The sequence below is a fragment of the Canis aureus genome, chromosome 3 (assembly GCF_053574225.1).
Source record: "Canis aureus isolate CA01 chromosome 3, VMU_Caureus_v.1.0, whole genome shotgun sequence".
In the NCBI taxonomy this organism is placed as follows: Eukaryota; Metazoa; Chordata; class Mammalia; order Carnivora; family Canidae; genus Canis; species Canis aureus.
The window spans coordinates 37,667,316-37,686,168 of NC_135613.1; the positions used below are offsets into that span (position 1 = coordinate 37,667,316).

General features: G+C 39.3%; 1 protein-coding gene across 2 annotated transcripts in view; it reads right to left on the bottom strand.

Moving 5' to 3' along the window:
- The window catches only part of DAB1 (DAB adaptor protein 1), a 1,166,965-nt gene extending 1,148,451 nt beyond the window's left edge, over positions 1–18,514 (bottom strand). For both annotated transcript variants that reach the window (XM_077891933.1, XM_077891931.1), the window contains exon 1: positions 18,498–18,514. The gene's annotated coding sequence lies outside the window, so the exon portion shown is untranslated. The remainder of the gene's footprint in view (positions 1–18,497) is intronic.
- Positions 18,515–18,853: the final 339 nt, after the last annotated feature.

Consider the following 18,853-nt stretch of genomic DNA (forward strand, 5'->3'; position numbering starts at 1 on the left):
GTTATCCCTTTTTATAGCATTTCTTATTACTTTGCATGATGCTGTGTCACAACATCTATTTACCACTCTGATTACCACTCTCACTTTTATGTACATATGAATCACAGGAAATGTATAAAATGCATACTCTCTGGTTCCATTTCAAGAGATTTTGATTTTGTGTCTAAAGTGAGGGTCAGGAATCAGTACCTTCTATTAGCATCCCAAGTTATCTAAAGTTAGTCGCTGCAAATTCTTGGAAATTTTGTCTGGATTGAACTCCTGAAAAAGGGGCCTGTACCTTATGTGTAAATTCATAGCATCCAGGACAGAGTCTGGCTCAGAGTATCACACCTCATTTTATGGACAAGTAAACTAATGCCCAAGACATTATGTCACTTATCCAAAATCCAATAGCCATAGATGGGGGAAGATAGGATCAGAACTCAGATTGGACTGATTTCAAAGTGTATGTACTTCTCACAGTCCCGAGCAAGGAGGTGATATGGTTTTCCTGGGCAAGATCTAAGTAGGCTGTACTTACCAGAAGGTGTGCAGGATAATCAACTGGGGTGTGGGAAGAGCATACTAGAACTTCTATCCATATTTATTTTAATAATCCTTTCTTGTTTTTATTTTCATATGACATCTGAGCACTAGTACAAATGGTATGAATGCATAAATAAACGTGTTTGTGGGCTACTTGCTCAAAAAGACCTTACTGATAAGGATGTACAGTCAAAATCTTGGGAGGTCACTGGTTTAACTGCCTTTACTCTGATAGAGTAACACAGTGGTACCTAAACCCATGTACCTTAAAGATGCTACACACAGCATGTGACACCCCCTGCTGAGACTTCTTGGGGACAGAACAAGAGATGGATGAGCATAATTACTGCATGGGGATTAAGCACCACTGCTTAGAATTTCTAAGGACTGTGCATTTGTCTTCTTGCCTACCAAAGGCTGATTGTCATGTATGGGGCTTGCTGGGATTGCCTTCCTCTGCCATATAACCAGGATCTGTCCAGTCATGTGCTTCTGGGAGGCAAAAGCAAGCAGCTCTCTGCAAGGAAGTGGGACATGGGGCTATAGGCTCAAGGATGAGATAAAAAACATACCTGCTTCTCCCCTGCATTCTGCATCATTTGTGGCTCAACTCTAAGAGGTTGCTGGAAGAAAGAGCCATATTTAGAAATGAAATTTACTCAGCAGAAAAGGCTAGGTTTAAGGAAAGAAGTGACTTCTCTGATGACTTATGATAATGTAAAAATAATGGGTAGAAATGGACCCTGCTTTAGAAGTAAGAGGGGGCTCTGAAATATGTTTTTCAAGGTCTTGTGCATGGTGAGAAATCTTACCTTGTTGGAACTGAGCTTTTGGAAGGTGCTGCTGCTTTAATGGACTGGCAGGGAGAAAAAGCAAGGAAGTTGGGTTGGAGTCGAGATGGCAGAGGTGGGACTAATGCATACAGTTCTGAACACAGTGCCCTGCATAAGGGCCAGGAGTGGGGACAAAAATCCAGCCCACTTGCACTCTGCCTCCCAAGCTAGGGTCTTGGTGTGGTCCTATGCTAGCTTAGAGGGGGCAGCTTTTGCATGCCTAGAGGGGACCATTTTCTAATTGGTCCCAGGGATGGTAGGGGAGGACTTTTTCTAATTTGTCCAAAGATGCAGTATGGACACCAGGTGGCCATGAATAGAGAGCTTTGCCCATTGTGATGTGACTCCACATATTATGACTCAAAAATATTCAGGAAAATTCTGATGGACTTTTTGCTTAGTATAATACTCTCTAGCTCCAGCCACATCATTCCAAATGACAAGATTTCATTATTTTTTTATGGCTGAGTAACATTCCATTGTTATGTATATATCTATACATATACTTCTTTATTTATTTATCAGTTGATGGACATTCAGGCTGTTTCCATAATTTGACTTGTAGATAATGCTACATAAACACTGGGGTGTATTATACTCTCTAGCATTGTACAAGCCATTGAAGATGGCAAGATTTAACTCTTTTTAATGGCTGAATAACATTCATATATATATATGTGTGTGTATATATATATATGTATATATATATATATGAATCCATTTATCCATTCAGCAGTCAATAGGCATTTGGACTCTTTTTGTAATTTGGCTATTGTTGATAATGTTTCTATAAACATCAGGGTGCATGTATCCCTTTGAATTAGTATTTTTGCATTCTTTGGGTAAATACCTAATAGTGTAATTTCTGGATCATAAGGTAGTTCTATTTTTAACTTCTTAAGGAAATTCCATACTGTTTTCATGGCTGCACCAGTTTGTATTCCCACCAACACTGCAAGAAGGTTCCCCTTTCTCTATATCTAACACCTATTGTTTCTTGTATTATTGATTTTAGACAAATACCATACGATTTCACTCATAAGTATAATTTAAGAAATGAAACAAATTATCATGGGGGAAAAGAGAAAGAGAGTCAAACCAAGAAACAGACTCTTACCTATGGAGAACAAACTGATGGTTACCAGATGGAGGTGAGTAGGAAGTTGGGTTAAATGGTTGGTAGGGATTAAGGAGTACACTTGTGATGAGTACTGGGTGTTGTGTGTAAGTGTTGAATCACTAAACTGTACACCTGAAACTAATATTACACTCTATGTTAACTAAGTGAAATTTTTTAAAAAACTTTAAAAAAGTAAAAACTAAAAATATGATGTGCTAGGAACTACTGAAACATCTCCAGAAGCCTGAAAAGGATAGAGGTTTTTTTTTTAATTTTTATTTATTTATGATAGTCACAGAGAGAGAGAGAGAGAGAGAGAGAGAGGCAGAGACATAGGCCGAGGGAGAAGCAGGCTCCATGCACCGGGAGCCTGATGTGGGATTCGATCCCGGGTCTCCAGGATCGCGCCCTGGGCCAAAGGCAGGCGCCAAACCGCTGCGCCACCCAGGGATCCCAAGGATAGAGTTTTGAGTGCTGATTGACATACACCAGTTTCAAGATGAACAGAAGAGCAGAGACAGAGAAACCATGAAATAAATTAAGTCAGGAAGTCACAGAAGTTCCTGGAAAAGGACTAGACTCATATAAGACTGGTAGGTTTGAGCCAAGTTTACCTCAATCTCTGAGAAGAAGGGAAGGTCCATAAGACTTCTGGGGCATGAGACTGTAGGGACATTTTTCTTCCCCTCCTCTGTATATCACTGGAGCCTAAATTGCTGATATAAAAGTTTAAAATATAAAGAGCACACACAAGGTAACTGAGGCCCAGAGAGCCTACTATATCATTTTGACTCAGGACCCAGATGCCTTAAGTTCAGATTCTGACTCTGCCACTTAATAGTCCTGTAACTTTGGGCAAAATAATTAATCTGAATATGTCTGAGGTTCCTCATCTGTAAAATGAGGATAATAATACCACCTACTCAATAGGGTTGTGGTAAGTGAATTCAGTGTAGATGCCTGACAAATAGTAAACAATATAGAGATGTTAGCTTTATTATTATTATTATTATTATTATTATTATTATTATTATTCCTTCTATTACCTCATTTAATCCTCACCATTACCTTGAAATCTAGGAAGAGTCTGGACTCCCCATTTTATAGCTCAGGATACTGTAGCTTAAGAGTGAGAAATGAGGGCTGGGGTATGAGGGAATTTGGCTCCCCTGAAACTAAGGGACAGTTTTGAGATTGATGCATACTTAGGCCTTTGATGACTGCAGATGGCATTGAAAATGTCACAAAATTAATCCTTCTCATTAAAAACGTTGCACTAAGACACAGCAATAACAAGAGACTAACACATTCTCATTAGTCAAGGAAAATCCATTTTCTCAAGAACGTTGTCTACGTGAAGGGGAAGAATGGCCATGAAATGTCAAAGACAAACAATGGATGGTAGTTATGAACCTTAATGAGGCCTGGTCCAGGAACTAGGACCTTAAGAAAGACAAGGGAGGGATAGAAGGTAAAAAGAGGAACCTCAATCAGATCTGACCTAGAACACAGCTCACACATTTTCCCTTTCCAAGGGTGGGGAGAAATAATTTAAGCATAGAAATTCCAATGTAGTTTTAATGTCATCTATGTGCCAGACATTGTATTCACAGTCTATATGCATTACATAATTTAATATTACAATAGCTCAGTAAAATAAGTAATATCATTAGGTTTTCTAAAGTAAGGAATTAACAAAGAAATGGTAAGAATTCTGCAAAGTCGAACAGCTATTAGTTAAGCTACTGGTTACCTAGACTTCACACCTAGATAGGAAAGCATGGCTAAACACATGTGCTGTTAAGCTGCCTATGTTCAGTTATGGACTTGGCCATATTCTAGTTATGCAACCCAGAGAAAATAACTTAGCTTCTCTGAAACTCCACTTTCTCATCTGTAAAGTGAAATGATAAAAATAGAACTTCATAGGGCTATTGTGAAATTAATTAAATTTGTATATGTAAATTATTTAGAACAGAAAGTGACTAATAAATATTAGCTCTTGTTATTTTTATTACTGTTGTTATTATTATTTTTATCCTTGCCCTAGAAGGCTTCAGTTTCATCTTACCAATGAATGATCTTACCAATACCAGATTGGTAAGTTTTGAATGATCTTACCAATACCAGATTTTTAGTTGTACCAGGCATGTTGCCTGCTGGTATCCAGATCTGTTCTCCCACTTACCATGTTCTGCTCTTATCACTGAGGGATGATTCCTGCAAATTACACACACAAGGATCCTTTACTAACTGGCTTTCAGCTGAATTTAACCAGTAAATAAAGGCTGGGGACTGGAGGGCAGGTACAGCTGGTCCGACCTCCTCCAGGATTCTATCACCTGACATCTCCTCCCTCTGTGGTCCCACCTCCCTTCAAACAGCTTCCATTCTGTATTCCAGTTCCCATTTTATGGTCCCTCTCCTGGGCTCTGGTATGGTACCTATTTGTCCTTTCATCAACCAGCATAAGGATGGTAGCTCCTTCTGCTGTTGCTAATTCTTGGGTACCTCACTTGGCCTTACTTGACTTGTCAATTCTTCCAATACTTTTGTAAAGTTTATCATATTGAATTCCTACCGTGATGGTCCTATTCAAAGGCTGGCTGACACACTTATAGTATATGGGGATGAGCAGAACAGGTAAGAACAAAATTAGGCCTGGTCCTAAGAGATTATTATCAGGACAGGGCCTCAGGCTCTCCAGAGGCCAGCAGAGGAGCCCAGTCAATGGAACTGAAACCCAAAAGGTGAAGTCCAAACCAGAGTAAGGTGGCATGGCACCTACATATGGAATACAGATGGAGTCACATACCACTCCTTCATGAAGGGAGGTCCATGCTCAAATCCCAGGGCAGGGGACACCTGGGTGGCTCAGTGATTGGTATCTACCTTTGGCTCAGGGTGTGATCCCGGTCTGGGGATTGAGTCACATATCTGGCTCCCTGCAGAATCTACTTCTCCCTCTGCCTCTCTCTGTCTTGAATAAATAAATAAATAAATAAATAAATAAATAAATAAATAAATAAATAAAATCTTTAAAAAAAATTCCTAGGGAAGGACTTAGCTTTCAGGCAGAGGTCAAGGGTTTAGTCTAGGAGAAGAGAGAACTCAGCAAAGCTTGAGAGAAAGACTACAGGAGGGTTAGATGTTAACCAGATTTTGGTTAATTTAACTACACTGTAATGCATAGGAGAGCTCACAGTTTAAAGGAGCCTTGTGGGGAATATTTTTTGTTCTGCAAATAATTATCCACCTAATTTATTTGCTTATGTTTGGATTTTCATATATTGTGTTTGTTTATTTATTTATTTATTTATTTATTTATTTATTTATTTTTACCCAGGAACAATAAGGCCCAACTCATCTGGGGATGAGCAGTTGCTTTGAATTAGGCACTGTTTGGAATAAACCACAATCAGTTTAGCAAACTTTTGATTATATTAGCCTTGCAAATAGCCTTGCCTAGAATAACTAGAAATATGTAATGGGTAAGTGGTGGGACGGTGGGGTGGATCATGATTCCAGATATATCTGGTCTGGAAAGACTCTAGAGATGTTAAGAATCATCTCCAATATCTGAGATCTCAAGCCTTGTTTAAAACATCTTGGCCAAGTTTACGCCAAGTATGGCTTTGAAATCCATCATTTGTCTAATAGAAATTTCTGTTCACTGGTCCTGGTTTTTACCTGCTGAGATCTTGGGAAACAAATTTCTCCCCAAGATTTACTCTATTTTCAGATTCCTTTGCTCTTAAAGTGAAAATATCTCATTTCTTCAGCCATTCCTCCTGTGATACTTCTTCCAGAGCAGAGGAGTGGGTAACGAGTTAAAGTATATATACCAGGTTGAATAATATGTAACAACTAAAATAATTGTTATGAAGTAAGAAGAGAAACTCTTAATGCTAAAAGACAAGCAAGACTAGATTACAAAATTGGAAGGAAGCCATTTCCATACTGCTGAATACTTAAAATCATACGTGCTTTTGTATTTTCTATTGTAAAAATAATTTGCCAACAACATATAGATATACATATAGATATAAATATAGATACCCAAGTCCCCAAATGACAGTAGCTATCCAATGTTGTACTATGGATAAATTGTATTAGAATCATTCACTCAGTTATAAAGATATTGTTCACTCAATTTTGGACATGAAGTTTTTATGACATTGAAAAGTAAGTGTTCTTTGAACTGAAATGTTTGCTTAATGTAAAAATGCAGAAAAGTCAAGAGAAGAATACACCTCCCATAATCATAACACCTTAAATCAACCACCATTAACATTTTGATATAAAATTCTTATGTTTTTTCTAGGCATTATTTATTTTATTTATTTTTATTGATATGACTGAATTGAACACATGTATAATAATACATGAAATCTATATTTTCACTGAAAATTGTGATAACACAATTTTTTCCCTATTATAAACTCTCTATAAGCTTTGACCACTGCTCTGTTGTTAGCCACCATTTCACTTACAAATAATTTGGTGACAAACATTTCTGTATGTAAGGTATTTTATATTGGATTGGTGTATTTCTTTATAGTACATGCCAAGAAGTAAAGTTATTGAATCAAAGCATATGAATTTTAAGACTTCCTTTTTTGGGCACCAGGATGGCTCAGTTGGTTAAGCATCTGCCTTTAACTCAGGTCATGATCTCAGGGTCCTGGAATCAAGCCCTGAACCCAGCTCTCTGCTAGGCAGAGTCTGCTGCCCCCTCTCCCCCTGCCCCCTCCCCCCTCACTTGTGCTTGCTCTCTCTCTCTCTCTTTCTCAAATAAACAAATAAAATCTTTAAAAAGTCTTCCTTTTTCAAAAAAGATCAAGTCATCATTATTACCTAAAAAGTTCCGTCAAGTAGGTCAGCCCACTCTCTAAGCATTTCTGTTCCCAGAATATTTCATTCTATACCACAAAACTAAAGCTGATTTTGTTAGGGGAAACATCTCAAAGATGCAAAGAATTCCTGGAATAAGCTACAGAGAAATTTTATTATAAAGCTGAATCTAAGATGTCTCGGGCATGGAACTAATATGCAGGGGAAAGCTTCATAATTAAATCTTTCCAGATATCCAGATCTTTCAAGTAGAGATGGTCTATTCTAGGAGCACCCCCACTGTAGTCCTCTTTCTGTAGAGGAAAGAATAAGCCCTCCCACGGTGCTCACACATTGGCTGGAGCTTGCCTGTGTTAGGTGATGGGGTAATAAAAGAGGAGCTGGCTCTTGACAGAAAAAACTCTGAATGAGCACTCATTATTAGAGGCCTCAGATTCTCCTGTAGAAATAATGAGGATTCTAGTGCTCTGTGGATTCCTCAAGGACCCTTCAGGAGCAAACAAGCTGGGTTTGATTAGGCTAATTCAACAATCATACACCAGAGGGAGGCAATAACACCAGCTAATGCCCCAGGGACAATCTTCAACCGATTGAGAATGAAGATAATGGAGCAATACCCCTAGCTTATCTCCAGATACAGTTTTGAGGCACATTCTACAGGGTTTCTCCAGAACATCCCCAGCAGAACTGGGCTCACCTTGTCTACTGTAGCAACCCAACATCAATGCAGATGTTATTTATCCCTCTTCCCTATCTCACCTTCCCTACTCTCTTTTGTGCTTCCCCAATAAACCTCCCAAATAAATGATACAGCCCAAGTCCTTCTAATAGAACCTACTTATGGCAGAACTAAACTAAGAGTAGAGAATTTTTATATCCATTTAACAGGTTAAAATATTGAGCTTCGAAGAGCCCCACTGACTTTCCTAAAGTCACTAGTTGCCATATAGCAACATCAGAACTAGAAACTGACTCCTCTGCTATAGGGTTCTCTTGACTCTGTAAGGTAGTTTATTTTCCAAATCAAATGATAAACTATATGTTGAGTATATATTAGGCACCATGAGGGATACTGGAAGCTCCAATCAGTAAAAAAGAGAGAAAATTATTTACTATACCTAATATCTTAAAATTAACAATCATCTAGCTCAATTTTTTGATTTATTAGTATTTATTTAGAGTTTGCTGCATGCCAGGCACTTTTCTAGACAATGAAAGCTTAAAGGTGAATGAAATCCAGCCCTGGCCCTTGAGAAAGTTAGAATCTAATGGTGGGGAGGGGTGGAGAAGCTAGACATAGACAGACACTTTTTCCAATATAAAGTGGTAACTGCAAAAATTAGCATGGCATGATCAAGGAGCAGAGAGGACTGACACCCAGCTCAGACTGGGGGGATGAGCATCAGAAAAAATGTTTCTTGGAAAAGATTCATTCATTCATGCATGTAACTAGTATTCCCTACATTTCTACAATTCAGGTGGCATGCTAGCAGCTCGGGTTACACTGGTGAATCATAAAATTGCGGTCCCTCTCTCTGGTCAGAGCAAAATCTTGGAAGATGCCTGGAAGTTAGCCAGGAAGAGAACGGAGTGGGGAAAAGCCTTCCAGATGGATGCAGCAGAGCACCAGGCACATAGCCGGGGAACCATGAAACAGCATTCTGGGGACAGGTACTTCTGTCATTTGTATGTGGGAGGGGAAGAGTAGCATGATTAGAGCATAAAGGAGAGGAAAGTTGCCAAGAATGGAGCTGCAGAGTTGGCCAGGAACCACATCAGGATGGGACCTGAGCAAACAATACATGACAGGAAAAAAGAAAGGAAAAGGATGGTTAGTTCTATGGAGATGGAATAGGCCAACAGGGAAAGCTTCACAGAGACAGAGGCATTCAAACTGGGTCTTGAACAGTACAAGGGATTTAGCCCCATATGAAAGGAGAAAAGGAAACTCTAGGAAGTGGCTTATTCTGCTATGCAAATCCCATTCACTATGCATATAGAGTGACAATCCAGTGAATTTTTCAGGAACACATTCCTTCGGGGTGAGATTCAAAGATGCCATATATATTTGTGTAGAGCCCAACCTACAAAGCTAAAAGTGATGGCCTCAGTATGGTTTGCTGGGGAGGCCTGATATCACAAGGGATCTCCCTCATCCTTTTACTCAAGTATCTGAAAAGCATCCAATTAGATATTAATTCATTTGGATGGAACTAGTTGTTCTTCAATGAACCTCACTAAATGCAAATATGCTGAGCAGAAGGGAAGCCATGACACATGAGACCACAATACTACCTGGGTTAATCAGAAGCCGTGAGCTGCTGGGAGACCAATTTCCTAATGTTCTACTCTATCCTTCCACAGTTGAAGCATCTGACTAGCCTTCTCTGCCCTACCCCCCACCAAGTTTAGGTATATTCCCAGTTCCTAGAATGCATCTGAGTCTCATTCAGGAGAGATCTGGGCAGATGCGTACAGCCCCTTTCACAGCTTCTGAGGATTTCTTTTTTATATAACCGTTTTGGATAACCAGGCTTCAAATACCTCAAACAACCCCTTACTGAGTTCAGCAACCTGCTAATTAGTCCTAGAGCACTGTTGCTGCCACTTTGCCCTCCCTCTGTGCAGAAATCTCTAGACCACATGGCTATGGATCTTTCCCAAGGGGAAGTATCATCCTTTACCACCAATAGCTAGATAAGGATCTACTTCTTAGAGTGAGTTCCAGCCATTCCCCACATTCCAAGGTCTACCTGATAAAGTCCCCAGATGGAAAGGCAGATTTAGTCCCTCAATTAATTGATAAGCCTTGTAGGGGGCCTACTATGTGCACAGCCTCAAAGAGGCCTCAGGGGTCAGGAAGTGAATGAGTAATTGCCACACAGAGTGACGTGGGAGACACTGGCATTGAACTGAAGAAGGGTGATAACAGGGAAAAGTTTAAGCTTAGAGTCTCTTTGAACACTAGTTTTCTTCTTTTAAAAAAAAGATTTATTTATTTATTTGAGAAAGAGAGAGTGGGGGGAAAGGGCCGAAGGAGATAGAGAATCTCAAGCAGACTGCTCGCTGGGTACAGAGCCCAGGGCTCGAGCTCACAACCCTGAGATCTTGACCTCAGTCAAAACCAAGAGGTGGATGTCCAACCAGTTGAGCAATCCAGGCACTCCGAGCATTACTTTTTTAGCTATAAAGTGGAGATAACCATTTCATTGCAGGGTTGCTGTGAGGAGTTAAGATAATGTTATATGAAGCATGTAGCAAATATAGATGTCCCATACACACTTGATCTTATGTTGTACCTAGCTAGGATGAGACTGCTGAAGAGCCTGTATAAACTATAAAAGCTTCACTTTGGGGGCCTGAAATGTTTGGTATTTAGCATATCACACCTTCCATAGGAGGCAAGTATTTTAATAGAGAAACTCTTCCCAACCAGTGTTGCCATAAATGCATTATAGGTGTTCCCAGATAAGGAGACCATCATTCCTATAGGTGACTGGAAGAGGTAGGAGTTGGAGTTGGGTGATAAGCCTTACTCCCAATCCTTCTTTGGCTTTTATTAAAGAGGGAACTAAGGCACAAGCAGGTCCACTAATGTGTCCGGGTTATATACCTGCTAAGAGCTATGGCATATATTCAAACACAGGTCTTCCAGATACAAATCTACTTCTTTCTTGCTTTCCCTTGCTACATTCCTTATTCAATGCAGGTCCATGTATTAATCTTGGAATGGTGTGAAGTGAGCATTACTCTGCAGTGGGCTTCTTTCCCAATGGTAGTAAAGGCCCTATAATGGACCTGGAACCACGAATGACTGCTTCAATAAATGCCCCAAACATCTTCATAAGTCTGTATGCAGATGGACAGAAGCAGACATGAAACTGCCTAGAGAGGTAGTATACTTCAAAAAGGTAAGGAAAGGGAAGCTCATCCTAGAGACTAATGAATGAAGTAAGTAGGTTGTTGAATTGGAAGACAACTGAAGACATTTGAATCTTGATGATTCTTGTCTAGATTTTACTTAATTATTTCTAATACAATGATTTCAAAAATAATGTGTTCCCCCTCCACTCCAGGACAATTTTGATCAAGGCAATTAGTCAAATGACTATTTGGCTGATCATTATCTGTCTATTCACACACATACACACACACACACACACACACACACACACACACACACACACACATAGAATCCAAAGAGAGTGTAGCATGGGGCTGGGGCCAGGAGTTTAGAGTCCAGTTTCTGATTCTTCTAGGGACTTATTCTCTGACCTTGGGAAAGACCTGTGCTCTCTCTGAATATCTATTTCTCCATATAAATTGAGAGTAGATATAAAAAAAACTTTTTTTCATATAACTTGATATGGAAAAGTATTCAGAATAAAGCTGAGTGTAATGGATATCCTTCAAAGAAATTTGTGGAAATTAAGATGGTCCTCAAAGACAACATTATAGAAAGGTACAATGTATGTAGATTTTTCAATATTCAGAATTATTTGCTGAAAAGAAGTTAAATTTAGAAGGGAAGAATTTGGAAGTTAGAGTGAAGTTAGTGATTGTTTACTTAGGGCTTGGCACTGTGCTGAGGACTTTACATACTTTAATAGCTATGCTAAAGGTACAACACTTCCTAGCAGCTGTAACCAAAGACTGAGCACAATGGAATACTAAGTTTCTACCCAATGCAAAAATCATCTATGGGCAATCTTGGTGTCAGAGATCCCTATCAGCCTTGCCAAGATTAACTCAGAGCTGAGCCATAGTCTGGGATTCTTTCTACCCAACCTTGCTTCCTTCTCCCAACCTTACATAGATGTCAGACCTGCATCATTGTCAGTAGGCTCTCACTGATGACTCCTGCTCTCTTTCCCCTTTATCTTTCACAGGTATTACTCCCCCAAAGTATCTTGCATTTCAACTCTGTGCTATCATTCACTTTTTTGGTAGTTCTGAAATGATAATGATTGTATACATTATCTTATGTAGTCCACACAACAACCTTATGAAGTGGATGCTACTATTATAACCACTTTATAGATAAAGAAATTGAGACACACAGATGTTAAGCAATCCATGCACAAATGACAAAACAAGTATTCAAATCCAGGTATGACTTACTGAAATAAAAACATTGGCATCTAACTAGTTCTATAACCAATATGAGATAAAGAAAGCAAGCAAATGGTCCAGTAAGAACTTGTGATCACCAGGTAAGAAAGCTAGTGGACTTGCAGAAAAATCAAGGTGCTACCAAGCAAGCATAATCCCTGTTCTGTGTACAGATCTAAGAAAAGAGAGAAAGCTTTCCCAAGAGAGCTGGGAGATGCCAAAAGGCAGTTCTGATGCTACCACAGGAATGGGTTCCAAAAAAAGAAGAGTATATAAAGAAAATAATATGTTTTTTTCTGGATACCCTCCAATAAGATCTGAATTTTAAAGCATATGTCAAAACCATTCATTCATTCATTTATTCAGTAAGTGTTTATCACGTTAGTACCATGAAATAGGCACTTGAGTATGGCAGTGAAAAAAGACAGATGCTGTGCCTGCCATAAAAAACTTCAAGGTTATGAGATAGAATAGAAAAGTTCAGGAAGAATTGAGTATAAGGTCAGTCTCCACCATCCTCTGGCTGTGGAACTCTGAGCTGGATGTTTTAGTATTTTGATGAATATAAACACCCTGGAACCCATAAAAAGTAAATCAGAAATGTGAGGTTCAAAATGTGTTAAAGCTTACTAAAATACTAAAGTCAATGCAAAGTGTATTATTAGCAATCTTCAGACTATGAACAAAAACAAGGAAGGGATAGGCCCAGTACTTGGAACTGCATAATGAATATTTATGCAATGGAGGATTCACAATTAGGACCATTGACTCTGGAATGGCACTATCTGCAGTTAGATCCCAGCTAAAACTACTTACTAGTTGTGTGATCTCAGGCAAGTTACTTGACCTTTTTGCCCTCACTTTGTAAAATGATGGCAACAGCACTACCAACTCAATAGCATTGCTATGGGGATTAAAGGAGTTCACAAATATACTGCACTTAGAGGAGTGCCTGGTATACAGTAAGTGCTATGTTAAATATTGTCCATTTCCCAACCCATGGGATCTATTCTTGTTAACACCCAAGACCCTAGCATGTCTACTTACAAATCCTGACTCTAGTCTGCTTTACCCTGTACTGTGATTCTGCCCAATACTGTCTCTCTAAATTAGGCTGACCCACCCTGTTTAACCAAACTGAACCCAATAAGACAGAGTTTTGGACTTAAGTCCTGGAGCTTCTAGTCAGGATCCCAGAAGAAAACAGATGGTACACATCCAAACGCAACTGAATACACATTCTTCTCAAGTGCACATGGAACTTTCTCCAGAATAGACCACATATTGGGTCACAAATCAGGTCTGAACCGATACCAAAAGATTGGGATCGTCCCCTGCATATTCTCAGATCATAATGCCTTGAAATTAGAACTAAATTACAAGAAGAAGTTTGGAAGGATTTCAAACACGTGGAGGTTAAGGACCATCCTGCTAAAAGATGAAAGGGTCAACCAGGAAATTAAGGAAGAATTAAAAAGATTCATGGAAACTAATGAGAATGAAGATACAGCCATTCAAAATCTTTGGGATACAGCAAAAGCAGTCCTGAGGGGGAAATACATTGCAATAAAGCATCCCTCCAAAAACTGGAAAGAACTCAAATACAAAAGCTAACCTTACACCTAAAGGAGCTAGAGAAAAAAACAGCAAATAGATCCTACACCCAGGAGAAGAAGAGAGTTAATAAAGATTCGAGCAGAACTCAACGAAATCGAGACCAGAAGAACTGTGGAACAGATCAACAAAACCAGGAGTTGGTTCTTTGAAAGAATTAATAAGATAGATAAACCATTAGCCAGCCTTATTAAAAAGAAGAGTGAGAAGACTCAAATTAATAAAATCATGAATGAGAAAGGAGAGATCACTATCAACACCAAGGAAATACAAACGATTTTAAAAACATATTATGAACAGCTATACGCCAATAAATTAGGCAATCTAGAAGAAATGGACGCATTACTGGAAAGCCACAAACTACCAAAACTGAAACTGGAAGAAATAAAAAACCTGAACAGGCCAATAACCAGGAGGAAATTGAAGCAGTCATCAAAAACCTCCCAAGACACAAAAGTCTAGGGTCAGATGGCTTCCCTGGGGAATTCTATCAAACGTTTAAAGAAGAAACCATACTTATTCTACTAAAGCTGTTTGGAAAGATAGAAAGAGATGGAGTACTTCCAAACTCGTTCTATGAGGCCAGCATCACCTTAATTCCAAAACCAGACAAAGACCCCACCAAAAAGGAATTATAGACCAATATCCCTGATGAACATGGATGCAAAAATTCTCACCAAGATACTAGCCAATAGGATACAACAATACATTAAGAAGATTATTCACCATGACCAAGTAGGATTTATCCCCAGGATGCAAGGCTGATTCAACACTTGTAAAACGATCAGTGTGATTCATCATATCAGCAAGAGAAAAAACAAGAACAATATGATCCTCTCAATAGATGCAGAGAAAGCATTTGACAAAATACAGCATCCATTCCTGATCAAAACTCTTCAGAGTTTAGGGATAGAGGGAACATTCCTAAGCCTCTTAAAAGCCATCTACGAAAAGCCCACAGCAAATATCATTCTCAATGGGGAAGCACTGGGAGCCTTTCCCCTAAGATCAGAAACAAGACAGGGATGTCTACTCTCACCACTGCTATTCAACATAGTTGAATAGCCTCAGCAATCAGACAACAAAAAGAAATAAAAGGCATTCAAATTGGCAAAGAAGTCAAACTCTCCCTCTTCACTGATGACATGATACTCTACATAGAAAACCCAAAAGACTCCACCCCAAGATTGTTAGAACTCATACAGCAATTTGGCAGTGTGGCAGGATACAAAATCAATGCCCAGAAGTCAGTGGCATTTCTATACACTAACAGTGAGACTAAAGAAAGAGAAATTAAGGAGTCAATCCCATTTACAATTGAACCCAAAAGCATAAGATACCTAGGAATAAACCTAACCAAAGAGGTAAAGGATCTATACCCTAAAAACTACAGAACACTTCTGAAAGAAATTGAGGAAGACACAAAGAGATGGAAAAATATTCCATGCTCATGGATTGGAAGAATTAATATTGTGAAAATGTCCATGTTACCCAGGGCAATTTACACATTTAATGCAATCCCTATCAAAATACCATGGACGTTCTTCAGAGAGTTAGAACAAATTATTTTAAGATTTGTGTGGAATCAGAAAAGACCCCGAATAGTCAGGGGAATTTTAAAAAAGAAAACCATAGCTGGGGGCATCACAATGCCAGATTTCAGGTTGTACTACAAAGCTGTGGTCATCAAGACAGTGTGGTACTGGCACAAAAACAGACACATAGATCAATGGAACAGAATAGAATCCAGAGTCCAGAACTGGACCCTCAACTTTATGGTTAAGTAATATTCGACAAAGCAGGAAAGACTATCCACTGGAAAAAAAGACAGTCTCTTCAATAAATGGTGCTGGGAAAATTGGACTTCCACATGCAGAAGAAGGAAACTAGACCACTCTCTTGCACCATACACAAAGATAAACTAAAAATGGATGAAAGATCTTAATGTGAGACAAGATTCCATCAAAATCCTAGAGGAGAACACAGGCAACACCCTTTTTGAACTTGGCCACAGTAACTTCTTGCAAGATTCATCCATGAAGGTAAGAGAAACAAAAGCAAAAATGAACTATTGGGACTTCATCAAGATATCCTTTGCACAGCAAAGGATACAGTCAACAAAACTAAAAGACAACCTATAGAATGGGAGAAGATATTTGTAAATGACGTATCAGATAAAGGGCTAGTTTCCAAGATCTATAAAGAACTTATTAAACTCAACAGCAAAGAAACAAACAATCCAATCATGAAATGGGCAAAAGACATGAAGAGAAATCTCACAGAGGAAGACATAGACATGGCCAACAAGCACATGAGAAAATGCTCCGCATCACTGGCCATCAGGGAAATACAAATCAAAACCACAATGAGATACCACCTCACACCAGTGAGAATGGGGAAAATTAACAAAGCAGGAAACCACAAATGTTGGAGAGGATGTGGAGAAAGGGGAACCCTCTTGCACTGTTGCTGGGAATGTGAACTGGTGCAGCCACTCTGGAAAACTGTGTGGAAATTCCTCAAAGAGTTAAAAATAGTTCTGCCCTACGACCCAGCAATTGCACTGCTGGGGATTTACCCCAAAGATACAGATGAAATGAAATGCCAGGACACCTGCACCCCGATGTTTATAGCAGCAATGTCCACAATAGCCAAAGTGTGGAAGGAGCCTCAGTGTCCATCGAAAGATGAATGGATAAAGAAGATGTGGTCTATGTATACAATGGAATATTACTCAGCCATTAGAAACGACAAATACCCACCATTTGCTTCGATGTGGATGGAACTGGAGGGTATTATGCTGAGTGAAATAAGTCAATCGGAGAAGGACAAACATTATATAGTCTCATTCATTTGGGGAATATAAAAAAATAGTGAAAGGTAATAAAGGGGAAAAGAGAGAAATGAGTGGGAAATATCAGAAAGGGAGACAGTACATGAAAGACTCCTAACTCTGGGGAAGGAACTAGGGGTGGTGGAAGGGGAGGTGGGCGGGGAGTGGGGGTGACTGGGTGACAGGCACTGAGGTGGGCACTTGATGGGATGAGCACTGGGTGTTATGCTATATGTTGGCAAATTGAACACCAATAAAAAATAAATTTATAATAAAAAATAATAATAAATTTAAAAAAGAAAAAGAAAAAGAAAACAGATGGTACACTTGATTAGGATAATAAGATTATTTACAAAGTTGTTGGGAGGGTGTAGGGAAGCTACAGGGGAATACTGTGGCACCCTGGGGCAAGTAAGAGATGGGACTTCCTGAGGTCTCTAGGTCTGAAGGGGTAAAGGGAAGGAGTGGTTAACAGAACCCAGAGAGCAAAACAGGTATAAAGACGTGATTGAGGGATGGAAACATCCTACAATGGTCTAAAGAGAGAAACCTGAGGAACAAATCCCTTGACCTCCCATCCCTCCCTCCCAGCCTCCCTTTAGTACCTTGTCTGTCTTCCCCATCAGCAGAACTCATTGAGAAACCAAATGATAAGAGATCTGTTGACTCTCAATGTCAGTCTGCTTCCTGGGGCACAGAACAGGATGAAGAATGGTAGAGAGTAGATCTGAAAGGGCTTATGGAAGTCACCTAGCATAAATTTTAGCCTCAAAGTGTAATTTGTTCTTTGCTTCATGCTCCTTTCTTAAGTTTTCATTGTTCATGGACTGTTGGTTTTATCTTCCAGTTGCAGCTTTATTTTTTTATTTTATTTATTTTTTATTGGTGTTCAATTTACCAACATACAGAATAACCCCCAGTGCCCGTCACCCATTCACTCCCACCCCCTGCCCTCCTCCCCTTCTACCACCCCTAGTTCATTTCCCAGAGTTAGCAGTCTTTACGTTCTGTCTCCCTTTCTGATATTTCCCACACATTTCTTCTCCCTTCCCTTATATTCCCTTCCACTATTATTTATATTCCCCTAATGAATGAGAACATATAATGTTTGTCCTTCTCCGACTCACTTACTTCACTCAGCATAATACCCTCCAGCCAGTTGAAGCTTTAATCCCACTCCATGAACCTGACTATAGACTGAGCCCTCTAGTTATATTCTTGGTAATATCTCTCGGATGTGGTGTTGGTTCTAACTCATCCCTTTAAGCTTGGCTTCATGCCCATTCAACATGTCCAAATAAACACTTATAGAAAGCTGTAAGCTGTTTATTCTGTTCTGGTTATCTGCCTGATTCCAAAATTCTGGTTCTATGCTTTGGCCTTGACAGTTTTAGTCCTTTTGATGTGTGTTCTTCCTTTTGTTCAGTTGGCCATGCCATTGGCTTCTCATCTGGTTCCTGAGGCTTTCAACTTTTGTGGCCCCCTTTGGTCATGTAAAAGCTCCCTACTACCTTGAATTTCCCAACTGCTGGGATAGTGCACAACTTTGAGCCTCAAGATCCAGAAACATAATATTTTGCACTTAACTTTGAGTTGTACTTACTATCACAGCAAGTGACCACCTCTCTGATCTCACTGGATCTTCAAAACAATCATATGAGGTCTGTGTTATTTTTGCTCTATTTTTAGTAGACTTGGTCTTGGTAAAGTGACCTGTCAAATGACACATGGCTGGTAACTACTAGGCACTAGGCTACTTTCTCCGTGTAGATTATCTCACCACAATCTAAGCTCCATGACAACAGGGGTTTTGTTTGGTTTGTTCACTACTTTTTCTCCAGTGCTAAAGGGAGTTTTGTCATAATAGAAACTCAATGAATACTTAATGAATGATTGATTGCATTGGATCCTCATTACAACCCCATTAGACAGGTATTGCTCTTTTCCTCATTTTATAGG